The sequence below is a fragment of the Triturus cristatus genome, chromosome 3_1 (assembly GCF_964204655.1).
Source record: "Triturus cristatus chromosome 3_1, aTriCri1.1, whole genome shotgun sequence".
Taxonomy (NCBI): domain Eukaryota; kingdom Metazoa; phylum Chordata; class Amphibia; order Caudata; family Salamandridae; genus Triturus; species Triturus cristatus.
Window position 1 is genome coordinate 911,218,532 of NC_140583.1, and position 19,622 is coordinate 911,238,153.

The 19,622-nt window shown below is 44.8% G+C and overlaps 1 protein-coding gene and 1 long non-coding RNA gene across 6 annotated transcripts in view; one reads left to right on the forward strand and one right to left on the reverse strand.

The window, feature by feature from the left end:
• The window catches only part of LOC146861263 (uncharacterized), a 72,139-nt gene extending 67,089 nt beyond the window's left edge, over positions 1–5,050 (forward strand). For 2 of the 3 annotated variants that reach the window (XR_014978935.1, XR_014978933.1), the window contains 3 exons: positions 1,024–1,174; positions 3,535–3,722; positions 4,391–5,050. This is a non-coding gene — a long non-coding RNA (uncharacterized LOC146861263). Of the gene's footprint in view, positions 1–1,023; positions 1,175–1,499; positions 1,586–3,534; positions 3,723–4,390 lie in introns of all 3 variants that reach the window. The other variant, XR_014978934.1, reaches the window with a different exon arrangement.
• The window catches only part of TANK (TRAF family member associated NFKB activator), a 299,318-nt gene that overhangs the window by 269,577 nt on the left and 10,119 nt on the right, over positions 1–19,622 (reverse strand). The window lies entirely within an intron of this gene.

A 19,622-nucleotide genomic window follows, 5' to 3' on the forward strand; every position in this document is an offset into this window, starting at 1 on the left:
AAACTAAGGACATTTCTACAATTCAGACCCTATTAAAATATGAGCCCTGGCATAATCAGAAAGGCTAGTATTAGGGTTTTTGTATAATGAGATTGCTGCCATTAATTTGTCACTGCACTACGTGGAGTCGAAGAGACAAGTGTTTTTTTTTTACAGGACAGGTATATTTATGAAGCATCCTGTCCCATGGACAAGTAGATATTCTATTTTATTAAACACCCCTACACTAATAGGTGATGTTGCGTTAGGTGCTGTGGACCCTATAAGCTCATGAGAGGGTGTATTTTATGAAGGAAATGTGTGAGCACAAAACGTGCATACATCAAGGATTGTGTAGTACAGTGACGTCACCAGACTTGGGTGTATGTAGGAGCAGCATCATTCTGCACGAGTTTGTGCACTTAATTAGCACTTCTGACTAGAGGTGATGTTAGAGCCTCGTATTTGATGCACCCATCGTCTCATCGGTGCTGCACGGTCTGTTCGATGCCGTTGGTGGTGTAGAACGAGGTGTCTGCATGGTCACCTCTCGAAAGGTGGTATGTGGCAAGGCAAAGTCATTCACCGCATGTATTTATCTTAAACATGGACCAGGGCCCATACTTTTTGCTAGCTGTTTTGCCTGAAGATTAACCCAGTAGAGGTTGTCTCCCCCACCTACAGTCCAAGATCTTTTTGGGGGCAGACATTAGTGCGTTGTTTTGCTGGTTTGTTCAGACCATTGCCTCCTTCCACGTGCTCAACAGTCATAGTGCTAGCACGACGAAAAGGGCCCTTCGCAGCTCCATTAAAAGAACCGATGGCTTCTGACATGACTTCAAAGGGCGAGGAGAGCGTGTTTTTTTACCACAGCATATAGAGTGTGAGCATAGCCTGCAGGTGTAAGTATCTGCTGCAAGTAACATTACGCTTTCAAAAAACTACATGTGCAGCAACAGAACACATGCATTCATTATGTTTATTAAAATCTAGTACAACCAGGGATGGGTTATTTATGCATTGTTTAACTTATTTAATGAATAGGGACATAAGGACGATTCAAACCTGACGGAATACCCAGCATTATTTCAAATTCTGGGATTGAACAAGTTGCCTGTTAAGTTTCCGGATACCTTCTGCATTGGCTGCACCAAGAAATGCATGGCTCAGAGGCTACCTTTTGGATTGTAAGGAGGTAAGGCAATTCATGTCTTTGCTATGTTACCACATTGTGTGAACCTGGGAATATTGAAACGAAATGCATATGTACATATAATATTGGGTGCAAGCATGTGATAAAAAGCATTGAGAGCACACCCTTCTTTTGTTAAATGATAATTTTGTCACAACCCCTTTATGTAATGTCAAAGTTCTAAAGTGCAGGTATTCTCACGTGTGACCCTTGGTACTAAATTAGACCAATCGGTCAGAGTACAATAAATAGATTAAAGTTGTATGCCAATTAAGATGGTAAATGCAGCTTTTATATATTTTTCTTGAACCCACAATGATCACTGAAGAATGCAGATTGGAGGCAAAGGAGTTAATCAATTGAGATGTCTTGCTGCAGGGAGTATCGTATCACTGCAGCATCATCTTCATCCAGGTGAGCTTCGGAGATGAGTGCCAATCATTTCGTGCCCTTTTTCCAATGTCATTCGTACCAGTGATGAAGGTTGGCACAGGCTTTTCAGTTACTGCTTTTTAAAATCCACCCTCCATACAACTGTTTAGTTAGGCGACTGTTATAGCTGATTCGCCTGCAATCACACAGTTTGGTTCAGCGACCAAACCCTGGGCCCACAAGCCATTGTTTCTGTCCTAGCGAGATCGCCAGAACACAGGGAGGCTGCTTGATTAAAAAACGGACGCTTAAAAGTCATAATAGGCGCTTTTTAGCAGAGTAAAGCAGTCGCTAATTAAACGGCACTGAGTAAGGTTTCAGGAGCTGGCGCAAAGGCACAGATCTTCTCCTTTACCACCCATTACCATTCAACTCGTCAACATGGCGGCCTCTGCGTCCATTACACCCATGTCTATGTAGGCACCAGTCTCCAGCACTGCGCAGCGCATAGTTGTTACAGTTTGCAGCTTGTACCACCCATTGCCACTGCCAGAGTTGCCCATGATAGATCCTACACAACTGCTAACCAGCACACTGCTACAAGTGTGACAATTTAGCCTATTCCAGGGCCCCAAAGCTATGAAAATAGCTTGGGCGGCAGGTATCAGTTGTTTTTAATGCTTATTGAATTAATAAACAATTGCTGTTCTGCTCAACTCTAAATTATACAAACAGCGCCACCAAATGGCAGCTGTCATAAGTGCTGGTGCGACAATTAAGTGCCGGTGCTGAGCACCGGAAACCACTGGCTCAAATTAAGCACACACTGCTCAACCTACCTCAGGTACTGGTCCTATGATTATGTTCAGCTAACGCAACGCTCAACCTATATACAGTGCGGCACCTATGGGTACTAAGCACACTGCCCAACCTACTTTTGGTCCTATGTACAGCACATGCAAGGGTCCATCCACACACAGTGCTGTATGTATGGGTAATCACACACTGTTCAACCTACTCCCATGCTGATCCTACGTACAAGCACACAATGCTCCACCCACACCTTGCTACCTATGGGCAGTACATACACTGCTCATCGTGCCTTTGCTGCTGAGCCTATGTTCAGTGCACGCACGGTGCGCCCACACACCAGCCTTCTGGTAATGTGTTGTATTATATTGTAATTGCAATTATGCAATAGTTGATAAATCGAACATTTCACAGCAATTTACCAAATATATATTAAGTGAAAATTATAAATGTCACTTTATATTCCAGGCTGGCAAATAACATGGCTAAAAGACATTGACAAAGCCAATAGCTCTTGCAATGCCGAGACCAATTGGCCTTGCCAGTGCTTATTTTTTAGCCACGCATCCCTTCTTGGGTTCCAAATCCTGGCATGGTTATTTGAAGTAGTGTAGAGCACCATCATGCACTGTGCTTTCTAGCTGTCCAAGCACCAACTGCCATATGATGAAAAGTTCACGGAAAAGAATGCCGGTGGCAAACTGAAGAAGATAATGTTAGAAGGTGCCAACAGAGCGAAGAAGACAATTACATGTATTCCAAGAGACCACCCTGTCTCCTACCTGCTACGTGCAGATGTTGGTAAAGTTTGAAGCGTGTGTTGCATTAACAACTGCTACATGACAACAGACCAGAGTAAGGCAGGAAACTCCCAGTGTTTGAAGCAAAAAATGGCCTTATTTGACCTGTTTTTCGCCTGAAATTGCCTTTGATTCAATGTATGTCAATGGGGAAAATGCATTCCCCAGTTTTTTTCTCAAAGTCTTCCACTTGTAAAGTGTTGGCATGCATGCAACTGTTTTTTATCACCAGAAAGAGCTTGGGGTTCTTTCACCAATTTTGTGGCGAAGTCGGTTATTTTACTGCATTATTTCCAATTATGCCAGTTATAATTGTGTTTTTTACAGCAAGCTCTGAGGAGAAATCCATTAAATATTTATGTGCCTCCGATTATTTTACAGTAAATTGGGCCATCGATTCTCTGCTGCAAGTTTTTTGTGTGCTCTTCAAAAAACAACACCGGAAAGAGATATTTGTACATCATCATCAAAGAAGTGTCTGATACTTTATGCCACAATCCACCAGAAACAAATATTATTTCTAGTTTCTTGGCCAGCAGAAATTACACCAGTTTTAAATACTGGCACAGGTAATCTAATGCTTTATCATTCCTATGCCTTTGAATGGGCTAGCAAAATCAATGTAGTAGAAAATAAATACGATCACATATTCTATTTTATGTCGGGGGCTGTCCCTTTTACCATGTGCCAGAGTGCCTTCACTGTATGTGAATGATGCAGAAATATCCTGGGTTGCTGCAAATAATATGATGATGCTTAAAATTTCCATGAATGCGGATAATAGTATGCTGCACCACGTTCCACTCTTTCAGCGGTGTTGCTCAAATGCACAAGATCTCATCCTTATGTGGAGTGAATTGTGAGTTTCTGCTTGCTAGTATCACATTGACCAAACTTGGGCACACATTACCCTATGAAGATGCACAGTACCGTACCACAGGGCAGCTCCTCCGTAATGGCGGAGGAGAGATGCCCACTGCCAGCAGATGATAAATGAAACGATAACACGTTGTTATTTTTGTTTTATTTATCTCTGTCGGAGTTAAGTATGTCCGACAGGAGGGGCAGGGCCAGGCCAGTGCAGGGAGGAGTACTGTGCACTTATAAGTGCGCATGTGTGTTTGGACGGCCATCTTAGGCGGGCCAAACACACATTGTTGGAAATGGCCCTTTTTGCAAGGTTATCCCCAAACTTTTTGCTTCTTCCTCCTATTTTTTCCTGACCTGCTGTTGTTAGTTTCAGGACTCCACGCCGACATCGACGCCGCTGCTTGCACCGTGGTTCGAGGGCACCGCTTGTAAGTTACACGAAGCACCAACCTCAACCCGCAGCCCAGCCATGGCCTACCGACCCCGGCGCCATCGACTCCAGTTCATCAGCCGACCACAGTGCTTCAGCAATAACGACGCCGCTGCTTGCACCGTGATTTGCCAGCACCTCGACGAGCACTGCATCTCTTCGCACTGCAGCCCTGGTGGCACCGACACCGCTGGACGACCGTCACCGAGCTGCTGCCTGCACCGCGACCTGAGGGCACTGCACACCGCACCGCTGCACTTCGCACCGCATCACCTGACGCCTGGCGATGTTCCCGACTTCAACCGCAAGGAGTTCGATCTGCAAGGCGTGTGACTTCAAGGGCCCAACGACACCTGCATCGACCTCCGGAACCAACGCCGGCCTTTCGGGGCTTATCGAGAGGTTGCTTATGCCCTCCATTTCTAAAGGTACTGTTTTGCGGTTCTTTCCGACACCGTAGCTGGCCCGCGTCCTCGCGGTCAGCCAGAACTGTTTGGATCTGTTGTTCACTGTGACATGACAACCAGACGGAGCTATGGACTTTAAGGAACTGTATTTCAAGTCTATTTTGATTACTGAAGATTTCTAAGTGCTGTATTGTGGATTTTTATCGTTTTGGTCTTGTTTTAAGTATATAAAAATATTTGATATTTTTCTAAACTGGTGTGGTGCCATTTTGTAGTGCTTTCACTGTGCTACTGTTGGTTATGTGCAAATGCTTTACACACTGCCTCTAAGATAAGCCTGACTGCTTGTGCCAAGCTACCAAGGGGGCGAGTAGGGGTTATTTTAGGAGTGCAACTCCCTTATTTTGACTAGAAGGAAGGGTCCCTACTTGGACAAAGGTGCAAACCCTTGCCAACTAGAGACCCCCATTTCTAATACACATGCACACTTTTGTTTCTCTAACCCGGCTGTATTGTACGGCCGAGTTGGATGAACCCCACAGGCTCCCAGGCACAGTCTGAGCGGCAAACAAGGCCGCTCAGACACCTCCTGGCCCTACTCTCATGCTAGAAAGCAGCGTCTGGATTGGGTGGGGAGCCCGTGTCATGAGGGACCATCCCCTTCCGCCTTCCGGGACACGAGGAGCAGGAGGAACAAGGCGGCCGTCAGCAGGAGTAGAGCGGAGTGGCAGGTAAGTTTATTTATTTATTTTTACTCTCCAACCTCTCCTCGTCACTCCCCCTGCCCCCGCCGCCCTACCGGTTTTAATTGCCAGCAGCCACCACTGCTGGACGGTTAAACCCTGCCTGGTGTTTCTGTGGACTAATACATCCCATGCAGGGAGTAACATAGAGTCAGGTAACAATAAAAATGTTATTCAGCGCCAAACTACGAGTGAATGAGCATTTTACCAATAATCGTTATTTTAATTCCTAAGTTTGGTATACATTACCATTCCTAACTTGTAATTTCCCAGCTAGAATCACATTTCCATTCTAGTCACAGTGCACAGTTAGGTAGACATTTGCATGCCACCTTCTCAAGGCCCCATTTATGTCCACATTTTCATGCCAATTCCACAATTTACTAGCTACATTCATGTCAAAGTTAGTACCACAATACCTCATTTAAGTTTACCTAGACAAATTCAAATGTTTCAAGTTAGTTGCATATTGCCATGCCAGTCTCACCTGGTCACCTGAATATGGTAGTGCTATGGTGACCTCTGTAAAGTAGTGCTGGACCTTTCTGGCGATGCTTCAGCTTCATCTCAGGTTGTGACTTAGTGGGGAATGAATCTTCAAAGGCAAGGGAACCCGAAGGGGCGGAAAATATAGTATGCCAGATCACAAAGGGTTGCAAGTTCAAGTAGGAATCGCTTGTTTGAGCAGACCGATCATGCATTGCATACCCAGTAAGAGTCAAGAAGGGCTAGAATGGGAGAGGCAGAACCTAAACCAATGCCAGCTACAGTAGCATATGTTGAGAGCAGAAGTGAGTAGCAGCATCAGATGGCATAAGCCTCTTTGTTTTGTTGGACTTACTCTAGTGAATATTTGACTTTCATTGGTGCGTGCTAACGTTTTTGAACCTTTACACTGATATGTCTCCATCATGTATCAGCATTGAAGAACAGATCATTTTTATTAAACTGTTTATATCTGATAGTGCTTGACACAGAGTACTCCTCCTTACGGGCATATGTTATCATTTATGATATTTTTGTCAAATATATGCTACTTGATTCTCTTGGTTGGATCCATCCTAGAAGAAATTGAATCATACTTTTACAAAATTACCCGTTCAGGACCCCCCTTATTATATTTAGATGTTCCTACCCAATCTGGGGAATTTTTGGGTTCCCCTATTTTGTGTATAGTTGACCATGGGAAAATAATAAAGTGGGTCCAAGACCATTCTGGAAGATTTTATGTAGTTCAAAGAATGTGCAGGTGAGGCCATTACAAAACTTAGTGCTCAAACTGAATCATTGGAAAACGAAGAGGGCTCTAAGAGTACTTGGTTTCCCCTCATAACTAAGCCATCTCACTACCAGAGGAAATGTTTAAGGCAGTGAGGTATTTACTTGGATTTGTGAGGGGTGGAAAAGGTCCAATTGAAGACATTTGGGGTTCCTTTCAGGGTATGCAAGGATACCACAGAAACTGTGAGCAGCGTGATTGTTGAGCTCTCCTCACCTCGGCAGAGAGATAAACATTTGAGGGCAGCCATAAAGCAGAAGTCACTTTCCTTGCGGGAGGCTATGGTTCGCTTTTTTGGAGGTAAAAATTATTTTTATTGAGAATTTTTCCAGGGTAAACTAGCAAGGACAGGTATGTCCAACATTTACATCTACCTTTCAAGGAACAACAATATGCCATTGTATATTTACAGTTTCGTCTAAAACATGAAAGAGTGACATATTCCCAATTTCATACATGCATAGGACCTGACCCTTCCACCCAAAAACTGTAAAGTCTCTTAGTCATATAGATAAAACGGGAACAACAAAGGAAGAGGCAGAGAAAAAAAAGAGAAGGGGAGGGTAAAGATAAAGGAAAACCCTCTTTCCCACACCCTCCTCCCATATCTGAATGCTACTACAATTAAACAAACTACTCAGGGACCTAATGTCTGCTTCTAATTGTGTTGTAAATGCTAACTTTCCGTTTAGTAGCACTACTCTTTCAACGGTTGCTCATGAAAATGATCTTTCTAGTTATAGCGCGATTGTCTCTCTTAAAATTGGAATAAATATAGTGCTCTCGTCCTAGAAGAACAAGCAGTGAGAAATGCCACCAGTGGACCCTTACGCATATTCAACATTTTTTAAATCATCTCTAAAAATATCTGCCATCCTTTCCATAGTTATAGCCTGCTGTAGTCACCACTGTGTTAGGGAGGGTGCCTCTGTTTTTAGGTCTCGCCTGACCCAGCGCATGCGCTGGTCTGGCGAGACTTATTGAGAGGGCTCCAAAAAGTGCTTCCAGGCCAGCCTAGAGCTACAGTGCATGTGCGCGGGCGCGCGCAAGCCGCGCTTTACTGCGATTACTTTCACTTTCATGTTTGACTTTCACTTTCGCGGCCGCAGGGCTGCTTTGCATAGCCAATAGGTCTCGCTTTTGGGACCTTATAAGTATTTAGTGATGCAACTGTTGCATGGCTCAACACTTATATTGTCCCAAAGGCGAGACCTATTGGCTATGCCAATGCTTGTTTTCCATGCCGCTGGAATTGCCAACTTAGCTGCACCTAGACACATAATAGTCCTGTCTTGCTTAGTCTGACGTTTCAAGGGGTCATCACGTAAACCTAGCAGGATATAGCTTGGTGTATTTGGCACTGGGTAGCCGAAGATCTCTTTGATTTGCGCCAAGATCTTGGTCAAAAATGTCCTAATGGTTGAGCAGTCCCACCAAATATGATAGAAATCTCCCAGCAATCCACAAACTCGCCAGCATAAACCAGAAGTTTCCGAGGAAATTTTCTGTCAACTTTGCCAGGTATAAGTACCAGCCGTAGAGTAGTGTGTAGTGCGCTTCTCTCATACTTAGGGAGTGATTATATTTGGGGATACCTTCCCAAAATGTATTCAATTTCTCCTCCATTATCTTTGTCCCCAAAGTGTTTTCCCAGTAAGAGGTATACCGTGGCTGAGGGGAGCGCTGCGTGGTGAGAAGATTGTATAGGAAAGTAATAGTGGCCCTGAAGGATCCCATTTTTCTTACAAACTGCTCAACAGGAGTCAAGCTCTTGGTCACTGCCTCTCAGACCTCTGAAGTGATTGCTCAGTGTTTCAACTGCAGGTAGTAGCAGTGTTCACATGCTGGCAAATCAGATTTATGTCTGCTATTTGTAAATGTCAGTATATCCCAGTTAGGGAATAAATCCCTCAGTGTAAGGTATCTTCCCTCCCTCCAAGCTTCAAAGGGTCCCGGCTGTAATCCTGGTGAGAAGGCCGGGTTGCCGTGAATAGGGGTGTACAGAAAGGGGAATGTTGTCCAGTTGGCCCTTTTATTTACTCTGTACCAGGTGTTAAGGGTAGGCCCTGTGGGGGTACTTAAGTATGCGTTGAGGGGACACTGGTCTTTAGGTTTCCACAGGGTGTCTCAGATAGCTCTACCCACTATTGCTCTGTCCATGTGCAGCCAGGGCTTATCCGATTCTCGCATTGACCAATCAATATTCTCTCATAGTTGGGCTGCCTGGTAGTAGAGGTAGAAATCAGGTAGCCCGAAACCCCCCTCCTTCTTCGAGCATTTGAGTAAGTTGTACGATAAGCAGGCCCGTCCCTTCTGCCAGATAAATTGGATGCTGAGGGACTTTAGCGCAGTAAGAAATTCACAACTGATCTCTATGGTCAACGCCTGGAATAAATAGAAAGCCTTGGCAACACCATCGTTTGTGCATGTCGCCTTCCCAACCAAGAGAGGAACATGGCGACCATCGTTTAAGATCACTTCTCAATCGTTGCAGGATGGTAGGAAATTTGCCCTTATATATTGCCGATAAGTTGGGCGTGAGTTGTATTCCTAGATAGGTGATCTCTTTCTCTGCCTCTTGGAAGCAGGTATTCTCTATTATATTAGTCATTTCCACCCTAGGAAGGGTCAGATTCAGTAAATAGGATTTTGTTAAATTGATTTGAAAGCCTGCTAGTGTTTCAAAGTTTTGAAGCTCTACCTGTAGGGCTGCGAGGGAACTCTGATGTTGTAAGGTTAAGCAATATGTCATCGGCAAAAGGCGATATTTTAATATTCTACGTTGGCAACATGATGCCTTTAATCTCTGGTTTTTCACCGCCAGGGGTTCTATGCTCAAGGCAAATATCAACGAAGAGAGGGGACATCCCCGTCTGGTCCCTCTGCTCAGTGTAAAAAATCTGAATTGTACCCCATTGACCGTCACCCTAGCTCTAGGCTCCACATAATAGGCTCGGACCATAGCAATGAAAGGGTCACAAAAACCAAACCTTTTCAACATCTGGAACATAAAGGCCTAGTTTACCCAGTTAAACTCTTTCTCAGTGTCAAGCCCCAGTACGACCGCCGGAATGTGTTTTTTTGTGGACTTCTCATTTAAATGGACAACTCTCCTTGAGTTATCATGGGTTTGCCGGCCCTTGATAAACCCTAACTTGTCTGGATGAATTAGTTCCAGCATTAGGTTTTCCCGCTGTGTAATCAAGATTTTTTTAAACAGATTTTTTAATACAGCTTGGGGAGGGCTTTTGGTCGGTATGAGCCACAAAGCTGTCGGTCCTTTCCAGGTTTGGGTATTACAGACACCAATGCTTTGCTTATCGAGCGTGTTACTACTTGCTATGTCGGTGTGTGATTAAAAAGCAGGGTCAGCTGGGGGGGCCACGTCAGATCAAAAGGTCTTATAAAACTGGGCAGTCAGGCCATCTGGGCCCGGCGATTTGTGGAGCTTCAGCCCACCTATTGCCTATTGCCAGAACTTCCTCCTCTATGATAATGTCACCCAGGTATTGGTTCTGAGGTGTCGACACCTGTGGGAGCTCAATGGAGCCGAGGAAATCGAGTTGTGTTATCTTGTCCGTTTGGTCCGTGGTTTAAAGGTTTTTGTAAAACTCCTCCGCCTTTCCTTCCTCCTAGCCCACCAACTTTGTCTTTTCCCCTAAATCCCCCTATATCCCCCTATATATCTCTCTCGTTTGACTCTTATTTGTCTCGCTAAGTGTGCTTCCACCTTGTTCCCATGTTAATATGAAGTCTGCTTCAGTTTCAGCAGCGCATATTCGGCTCTATTGAAATAGATTGCATTAAGTTTTCCCTTTAGCATGGTGACTTGCCTATGGGGTGGCTGTGTGGAACACCTTCACACGCTTTCAGTTCTTCCTCTAGCTGTGCACTGTTGTGTGTTCTTTGCTAGTTAAGTTGATACATAAGTTGTAAACACTTGCCTCTCAGCACTGCCTTAAAGGCATCCTAGTTATTTGTGGGGCTGGTGTCAGTGGAGCAGGTTAGGTTGAAATACTTGCGGATTGCTTTCTTAAGTTCATCTCACTGAAGTCTGTCCCTCACTAAGGAGCTAGGAAAATACCACTGTCCTTTTTAGTTGATGGAGCAACCCACTCCAAGGTCATCAAGATAGACGCGTGATCAGAGATCACGGTAGGGTGTATAGGCACGGCCTGAAACTCGGAGAGCAGGGATTTGCTAATAAAGATGTAGTCTAGCCTCGAGTATGTGCGTTGGGTGTGTGAGTAGAAAGTGTACTCTTTAGCCGCGGGATGGAGGGATTTCCATGCGTCTAGCAACCCTAATTCTTGTACTGCATGTTTCAATCCCTTCGGAAGGCTACTGGCGGACATTCTATGCAGGTGTGTACTGTCTACCCTCGAGTGCCATGTTAAATTGAAGTCCCCATTAGTATAATTTCTACTTCAGCAAAGCCGCCCAACATCGTTAGAAAGGACTGGAGAAAGGCTGTTTGACCAGTATTGGGAACATAGATTGAGTCCAATTGTTTCCCTCTGAGACTCCCATTGACCATTGCCCAACGTCCCTTCCTATTTGTCTTGTACCCTGTTGGCTGAAATTGCAATAGAGAGGGAAATAATAATGCCACCCCATTGTGCTTAGCCGAGGCAGAGGAGCGACAGATCAGGGGATAAAGTTTATGTTTAAATCTGTGGTCTTCCGACTATTTGAGGTGGGTCTCCTCTATGGCTACTATATCGAAGTGGGAATCTGCTAGATATTTCCAAATCTTATGGTGCTTAAGTGGAGAGTTAAGACCATTACGTTGATATGCTAAATGTCTGGCTGATACACCTCCAGATTCTGAGTCTCATCACCTTTACTCACGGCATGGCGTTCTTCTGCATCAAAGTTCTTTCTAGCGTGGGGTAGCATGTGGGTAGCCATCCCGCCCCAACATATCATTAGCACCTCTTATGAGCCTTTGGACACCTCTGGGAAAGCCATAGCTCCTCTACATGGGGCCCTGAGAGACTCTGCAGAGGCAGTACATCCAGCAGGGCTAAGGCATCCGCTAGAGCCGTCACATGGTGGACTTTATTGCGATACTCGGACGCCAAGCCAAAGGGAAATGTCCAACTGTACCTGATGTGCTCTCTGTTAAGCTTTTCTGTCATTGGGTGGGACGCCTGTCTTTGCATTAGAGTTGCTTGAGCTAGGTCTTGATAGAGGGTGCGCGATGATCCCCGAAACAACACCCTGTGTTTTTTTTTCTTGCAGCTTGCAGGATCACCTCTTTCACTTTGAAGGAGCGTAGTTTCACCAGTATGTCCCGTGGATGTCGCTTGTCTCCTGGTAATGGCCTCCCCACTCTATCTGCCCTTTCCACTTTGATCTTCAAGTGTGTTTCACCCACAGTTTCTTCAAAGAGGCCCACCATAAAGGCCTCTAGGTCGGTCCCTTCCACTCCTTCCTCTAGGTCCTTAATTATAATGTTGTCGTGTTGTGACCTATTCTCTAAATCTTCCCTCCCCAAGATGGAGGCCTGTAGTTGGGTGTTGAGAAGTTCTATTTGATCCTCTGCAAGCTGCATGCGCTGCTCCTAGTCCACCGTTTTAGTTTCCAGATCCATTGGTCTTGTGCCCACTGAGTCGACATCCTGTTGGAGCGTTCTCAACTTTCCATGTAATTCAGTTTTAAGTGCATCTAGGGAGACCAGTCTGTCTTTAGTTCTTCCCTTAGTTCACGGTTGAACTCCAACTGTGAAGTTATCAGATCTTCTTTCATCAACATGTTCTCCTCCATCCCCAGCAGCCCAGATTTCCCCTGGGTGTCGTTTTTTGCAAAGTAGCTTGAGACCCTATTAGATTGTGGATGCAAGTTTTTGGGCGATCTCAAGAGTTACTAACTGGATACGAGCTACACCTCCTGAAAGAGATCTTGGCTTGTGGCCTAATGTCCCGCAAGCTTCTGTTTTTCTTCATTAAGAACCAAGAAGGCTTCTCCAGCTACGCGGCTCTCTCCAAATGGCGTTGCATCGGCTATGAGTGACCGAGGCTAGATCCCCTCAGTTCAGCTCCGTGGGCCAGCCCAACCCCCTCTCTCCATTCTCTCCTTCGTGCTTCCGCTCTCACTGCTGCTGGCGAGAGGAGGGCTCCTCTCTTCCCCCTCGTTCACTGTGACGTGTTTAGGTGGCTTCTTACCCCGTGAGTCCCATTGGTGCTTTAGGAGGCACTTATGACTCCCATTCCTCCATTTAAGTCAAACTCACGTCGCCCACTCAACAGCAGCAGGGCCTCCCCAGCCGGACACAGTGGCCTTGGTAACCTGCCCCCCCCCCCCAAGGCTAACTCCTCAGTATCTCTGCAGCGTCCAACAGTCCGGTGGTGTCCTCTGTACCGCGGGGGGGTGGGGGGGGGGGGGGGGAGTCGCAGCCCGATTCCAGCCCTTATCTCTTTAACCGTGGCAGCCGGTTTAGGAATACGTGGCCGCCACCTTAAAGTCAGGCATCCCCCCACGTTGCCCATAGCCTCCGTGGTCACCGACACTAGTGCCTGTATCGCCGCTCTTGGTCTACTAAGGTTTCGCCTCGCTTGGGGCTGCGCAGCTCAACCTGCCAGATCGGCCGTCCACCCTCAATGCTGCACTCACCGGGCCGCCGTCCCACAAAGCTGTCTGCGCTTCTCCCCAGGGTGGCCACTTTGCCCTCTTGATGCCGCGGTTTGCCTCAGTGATGCTCCAGCAGGTCGCCTCCCGCAGTGGGACAATCTTACAGCTGGATCTCCTCGCTTGGCGCCATGTTAGCTCTGCCCACCGTCTCTTCCTTCTGGCATTATCCGCCGATTTCTCTGATCAAAATCGCCCTTTCCTCGGCGATAGTAGTTGGCTGCGAAAAAGGGAGGAGTCACTGTGTTTTGGTCGACCCCGTTGGAGGCGTCTAGCCCCTCATCTGCGGTTGATGGTGGCAGAGCCTCTGAGGATTGCATCCACTCGGCCATCTTGGCTGGCCATGCACCCGGTTTGCTTTATCCCAGTAGGCTGAACCGTAAGTACTCCGCATGGGTACAAGTATAAGGGAAAAGGGTAACTGAATGGGACAGTCTGTATCCTGAACTATTCTGAAGTTAAACCTATTGTGAGAGAGAATGTGTCCGATATAGAAGAAGTGTGTAGTGTGTTGATTACCTTTTCAGCAAAGAAGGAAAGATTTTAAATTATTATAGCCCTAATCTAGAATAGACCTGGTAATTTAGCAGAAATGGTGAGGTAGCATTACCATAAAAGTACAAATTTCTGCTGTATTGAGAATCTGGCTGGGCCAATTAGACTGTGGTCTGGACAATTGCGGAATAGCTGGTGGAGACATTGTTACTGTCTGTCATTCCTACATCTACTGTCTTTCAGCAGAAGTCAGTCATAGACACATGAGAAAACTACCACAACGTGTGCAGAATCAATCATTTTACAGTGCAGGGGAGCAGGAAGAGTGTCTATTGTTCCTGGTATCTGTCATTCTGGTTTATTCCAAATGCCCACCATATGAAACTACTACAATTAAAGAAATTACAGCTTTACAAGTTTGCTCCCATAGAAGTCTAATGGGCTTATTGCCAGGCATATAGTAATTTGCCATACACCCCCAATATCAGAAAGATACTGGTGATGATTAATGTGGCACGATATTTTCAACCTTTGACCTTCCATCAACTCACCACTAAATTGTGCTGAATGAAGAATATAAGCATTTCCCTTTGTTCACCATTCCCGAAGGTTGTTCTAGGTTTATGGGCATGACGTTTATCCTGGCTCAGCATCCACTGTCTTTCAGTGGATGAGGCAAATGATAGTTAAGTACACACCCCGTGTTGCTTTATCCGAACATGGCCTATGGAATACGGCACAACTGAGTCTCAAGAAGATATTATATTGCATAGGTTTTGAACATCTTAAAATGAATAGTTTAACCATGAGGAAAGAAAAGAGCAAGCTTAAGGTTACAGGCATATTGTCATTTGCTGAAAGAGAGTTGGACACCATGAGAGTTTGGTGGAGGCAGCGTAGCTCGGGCTATGACCAAAGAACAAAGAGTGGTTACTTTCTTTGGGCTTTCCAAACATTAGGCAATGTTTATATCCCATTTCAAAAGGCAGTCCAACATAGGTCTTCTTAAAACTAATAACGTTTGTGTGGAGCACCTAGTGGGAGCAGGTACTCAAGAAGGTACAGGATGAGACTTCAAGGGTTTATCAACTCCAAGGCCACTTATCATCACCAATAGAACTATCATTATTATTGACACAAGTGCCTATGCTTTAGGTTCAGTTCTGATACAAGAGTGAGAGGGCAGAAATGTATTTGTAGCTTTTGCGTCCTGAAGGGAGCAGAACATAACTATTTGGTGATAGAAATGTTGGCTCTGCCATAGGTGTGTGGGGGACTGTGTTTGTGCTTTATAACGACCGCAATCAGCCGGTTGAGCTAGGATTTGCAAGTGTCAGTATTGCCTTCAAACATTTTCCTAAGAGCTGGAATATATTCCAAGAGTGCAGAATATCACTGGTGTTTTTCTCAATTACCACTTCCAGTTTCTAGGGGTGACATTGAAGATAGTGTCAATGCCAGTGGAGATTGTTTTCTCTCGTTTAGTCTATGTGATGGACAGAGACCAAAGCAGGAAAAGTAGGAATGACAAATTAAGAGCGATGGTGTCAGTAGGACAATATGTCACCCTGCAGATGGTCCAGCAAGAATAAGAGTTATACAGCCTCTTTGGAATATTTCAAATGGTTAAACATGTGAGAATGAAGTGGTCTGTAGACTGACTGGTCTTGGCTCTAACAGGTTTGTAGCAAAAATCAGGTTGCTGAAAAACAAGCAGACACAAATGGATGACTGCAATAAAACAATAGGTCATGTCAGATTTCTAGATGCTGGTGGTAAACAGATGGGTAGAAACTGCATGGGTATCATTCAAGGGTTGCCAGTGATCGGACCTGCTGTTTGCTATACCTGACATTTAAAGGTCTAAAGACATCAACATAAAACCACAAACTGAGAATTTTAAAAGACAGTGATCTGCCTTTCTTCCCAAGCAGGTCCTGGAAATAGCAGCTACCAAGTTAAAACGTGAAACTGTTTCAATATAGAGGGTGGTGCCATAGCAACTTTTTGTCTAGGCTTTCATGGCATAGAACATACTCTAGAGCTCTTCAATTAATAAGTATTATTAGAGATTGCCAGAAAAAATGTGAAACAGGTTCTCCTTTAGCATCGACTGGTACGCACTGCTGATAGGGAACCTGAATGGGCGAGGCCAAAATACAACTGCGAAATGTATCTCTCAGTTTCACTTTCTATTTTAGTGGTGTAGACAGTTGCCATCATGATGCTTTTTTGTTATGAATTGAACTGGAAAGGTAATTTAGACATCTAGGAAGATTCAATTAAGGTTAACAAAATATTTGTCGAGTGTCATCCTCTTTGTAAAGCTATTCACCCTCGTGAAAAGCAACATGCCTCCATTGGATGTGGTATCCCCGTTTCCCCCTGACCCAGGTGCCACTTCCTGGCGCAGGGAGCAACCACCCATGCCACTGGGAAGGTTGTAGGGGCAGTAGAAGGCAGGATGGGCAAGAAGGTGCGAGCACAAAGCAGAGAGGATACAACAACAAGGGCTCCCTGATCATAAAGATGAAGGGGCCTTGCTTTAGATGTAGCAGACAGTATGACATTCTGGTAAGCCTTTTAACTGTTAATTGAATTAACCAGAAATAAAGGTACAATACTTGTGGTACATGGACAACAGTAACTCTGTTATTGATCAGTGTGCTCTCAATTCACCCATTCTCTGTTCCTTGTTTTCATTGCAAACTACACCATCCGCGTTTGCTGTATTTAGGCGAAGATCATGTTGCCTTCTGTCGACATGCTCTGCAACCTGTACAAGTATCTGTCGAGTAACTCTTATGATAAACTCAAAAACATGCTTAATAACATGCTTTTTATCTAAGAAAAATATGAATAGTTCATTTCACTATTCAAAGGGTGGAGAGACGCCTGTCTCATTTGTTACCCGCTTTAAAAAGTTTGTTCTTCACTGCATACTTGAAAAGTAAGACTGTGAAGTCTCTCCATCCACAGATAACTGCAGGGTGTGATTCTGTCACTTTCCCACCAAAGCAGCTACAAAAACCTCACAAGCTATAGAAATACTGACCATGGATCTGGCCTCTCACATGAGCAAATACCAGCATGAAATATTGAAGAGACCCTAACGTTGATATATAACTGAGGAGGTGGTAAACACTGTTAAAGTACTGCACACTAAAGATAATGACCCTAAACATGTATACTACTGGTGTGAATACCACCTGCCACACACCAGTCCAAGTCCAGCATATGCAACAACAGGTAAAATGGTCCGCTTCTGAAACATCTGCCCAACCCAAGCATAGCACAAGAGCAATGCCTGACAATCTCTATCACTGAGTGACACAAAACGATCTGACCCAAAGTCTAGCAAACCTCACGGTGGCATCAACTTCTCAGAAAAGTTGCAGCTCATTGATCCTCCACCCACTTCATTTTCCGCAGAGAGTGAGGGAGGGAGAGACAATGAGAGATGGCCAAAGTCTTCTCTATTCGAGGCAATGTCTTGTCTCGATGGAGGATGATGATGATAAATTGTCAGAGATAGCCTTTGATACTCCTAATAGACACAAGTGCTACGGTTAATTTCAGACTGATACCGAATTAGCAACTCTGCCTAACCAATCTTCATTAACATATGCCTATGGCTCAAAGACATCTCGCCTGTCTAGAACTGTTTCATAAACAGCTCTCATCCTTCTAATTCCACTAAACCCGATGTCTGTGTAGTGGGGGCTGCTGCTGGTACGGAGTGCCTGCTTGGCTTTAGATCTGCAGGTCTTGTGTCGATTTGCTGCCAAGGTGTCAGAAGGAAGGGAGACTTCAGATGTCAGCTGAGTGCTCCCTAAGCTGTTTCAGGGTATTGGCAAACTCAAAGAGCATCAAATTTGTATACATTTAAATGAATTGGCAGTGCAGGTCGCTCTTGACTTCAGATGAATACCATTTAACATCAAAGAAACAGTTTAAGAACCTGAAAACGTTCTTAAAGCAGGGTTCCATTCAACCTGCATTGATCCCATACCATTGGTATCCCCAATTGTCCCTGTCCTGAAATGCCAAGCACGGGACAACATTTGAATGTGCTTAATTCTTCCAGTTCAATGAAGAACACACCTGGTACCCCAAATTCAGGAAAAGATACACCAGTTCTCAAACCTGGATTTAAACAAAGGGTATTATCAACTAGAAGAGAATTCCAGGTACATCATCACATTTGCGATACACTGTGGAGTCTACCGATACAAAAGAATCAGCTTTGGGGTTTCCTCTGCTGTGTTTTTTCCAGGCGGAAACCTGTACGATTATACAAGGCATCCCCAATTGCTTACATTGCAGCAATGATGTACTTGTATGCCAATCATCCTGAAAAGGGCATGATGAGACCCTAGTTAACATCTGCTAAGGATTGAGTAATGTACATGTGACTTTAAACAAGTACAAATGTCAATTTGGCAAGCCCTCACTCATAGTTTATGGAAAAATGGAATCTGTCCCACCCCAGATAACGTTTCAATGTCAACATCTGTTACTGTATCCCTGAGTTTGTCTCCTTTCGGTTCCTTTCACCGCAATTAGTCCTCCATTAGGAAGTTTGATCAAAATTGGTGCTCCATTCCAGTGATCCAAAGAATGGCAAACATTATTTGAATGCAGAGGACCTGGCATACTTCACCACTTACCTCTGCACAAAGATTATAGTCGATGGGAGCCCTAGGTCTAGGAACAGTACTTGCTCAGAGAGACACTGACCTTGAAGTTCCCCATCGCATTGCAGGTCATGTCAAGCACAACCTCACTGGTCCAGAACAAATCTACTCCGAGTAGAGAATAAACGTCTAGCTGCCATATGGGCCTAGTAGCACTTCCTTCTGCTTGTGTACGGCAATCTGTTTACCATCATCAGTGATTATCGAGCATTAATTTCCATTTAATGGCAACCCAGAAATGAAGATGTCTTCAAATATTGAGAGGTGGGGTCTTCATCTACAAGGTTAATAGTTTAACATTGTTCACTGTCTGGGAAAGGAAAGGAACCCAGCAGATTTTATGTCCAGGTATCCACTAACCTTTTGTGATGCTACACCATCTGTCGCCAAAAATACCTGCAATATGTCAATAGACTAGCACGTCCAAGTCTCCTAGAAACAGGCAATTGTTTAGTGATACACTAATCTCTTCAGCAGTATGTGGTCAACTTGGCAGATGAAGGCCACAGAGGCGACACTGCCACCAAACCCCTCCTACAAAAAAGTCTGGTCCCTATAAGTCAGTTCTCTTATGAAAAATATCATGGGAGAATGCCATGCTTGCAAGGCCATAGTCAAGGATCAAGATTTTCAAAACTTCATTAATTTTAATAAGCTATTTTTTCAGATTGTTGATTGACATCGACATCTGGTTATGGCTGGGAGCTCTGTTAACTGTTACGGATTGCACTGTGGTCTGAGACCTGGCTGGGCTGTATGCCTTGTGCACACTGAGTGATAGTTGTGCTAGCTGAGACCCAGTAAAACTGGTTGATCCGTGTATTCCACGGAAGGGCACTGCTGTATGGGTATATAAGCCCTGTTAACTCAGTGGGATAGTTCTGCTGACTGAGTCCCACTAGAGCTGGCTAGATGTGT